Consider the following 1,630-nt stretch of genomic DNA (forward strand, 5'->3'; position numbering starts at 1 on the left):
GACTCCTCAAGGATCACCCCGAAGGAGCCCAGAGGCACAGGTGAGAGAAGGGACCGGTCCGCTTACATGCAGTCAAGGTCAAAATCCTCACTCCGACATCAAGTGAACGAAAGAGTTAAACTCCAAGGACGCCTATCGCAATAAAGCCCTATCAAAACTAAGCGGCCATCACTCTATGATAACTGGACCCTCCAATGTCAACCCCAAGGACTCATACGCAGCTTCTAGGTGTCACTCATCCGTGAGGCTGCTCTGTGTGAACCTACTCATCTGTGTGTGGCTATGACTCAGGCCTGCATGTTGACCTTGACTCTTCGCTTGAAGGTTTCCATCACAGCTGCCCTCCCAAACCAGGAGCGAGGATTGCAGGTGGCTGACTTGTCATAACACCTCTCCCCCGCCCCAACGCGACTCAAATATTTAAAGCATTCTGTTTTATCCTTTGCCCGGGATTCCACAATTCTTCCTTAGATCTTTCCCCCAACTCAAGGAACCCATTGTCCCCGGTGCCAGCTCTGCCAAGTTCTCTACTGTGACTGTGACACATCTCACCTTCCTTCTGCAGTCACCTACTCCCCAAGGACTAACCACATCTGGCACTGTGTGGGTGTGTGGGGACAGGAAAACCAGCCTTCCCCTGGCTTCATGGGGGTGGGGGTCTCCCAAGACCCCTGACTCCCCAGAACTGTCAGGCCTCTGCTATGTGCCAAGGAAGACAATGTTGGCAAAATGGTGGGGGGTGGGTGGAAGGAAGAGGGAAGGCAAGGTTGTTCTGTGTCACCCCCTTTTCCAGTTGGATCAAGGGGACACATCCACTGCTGGCAGGTCCCAGAGGTGGCCTTGGGGCAGAAGAGCCTCAGCAGCTGTGAGTGCCAGGGCTGCAGATCAAGGCACCAGCACTGCTCCTACGGTGACCAAAGATCACCCTGGGTTCAGTGTGTGTAACCTCTAGGCAGACTTTTGTCTTTCCTTGGCAGCCCCACGCAAACCACGAGCCTCCAAAGGCGTTTATTAAGCGCCCGTTTCATCTTTGTCTACTTCGATGCTGGACCAAAGAGATACGTTTAAAAATTTTACTCACTGATGTATATACCCTGCCCATCATTTCCAAAACGGGTGACAATAAAACCACAGGTCCACGATGGCCCAAGAGAAAGGAAGACAAAGGCAGAGAACCGTGCCCAGCCTCTGCCTTTCAGGAAGGTAAAACCTAAGATCTCACTCTCTGGGTGTCTTTAAACTTCCTTAAGATGGAAGAGTACTTTCATTTATTTCTGTAAAGCTCCCCCCGCCGCCATTTGCAGCTGTGCTCTGAGGGTCTGTCCGCACCTAGAGAACTGCCCTGTTGCAGGCTGCCTCTGTCTGTCCTCTTGCCCACAGAAAGCCTGGGTAAAACTCTGCGTCTCAGCTGACAGGTCATCCAAGCTGCACCCTGGCCCGGTTTGCAGTGTGTTTTGTTTCCCTTATGGAAATAAAGGTGAAAAACGAGAAGGAACCCCCCACCCCCACCCGCGACACACCCCAACACACGTGACGAGACGGCAGTTCACCACCACGCCTGGCACCCTGAGCCACCAAGAGGAGCACAGCAAGCTGTACCCGTGGGGGACGCAGCTGCAGACCTGCAGAC

This window comes from Pteropus alecto, unplaced genomic scaffold (genome assembly GCF_000325575.1).
Source record: "Pteropus alecto unplaced genomic scaffold, ASM32557v1 scaffold59, whole genome shotgun sequence".
Lineage (NCBI taxonomy): Eukaryota > Metazoa > Chordata > Mammalia > Chiroptera > Pteropodidae > Pteropus > Pteropus alecto.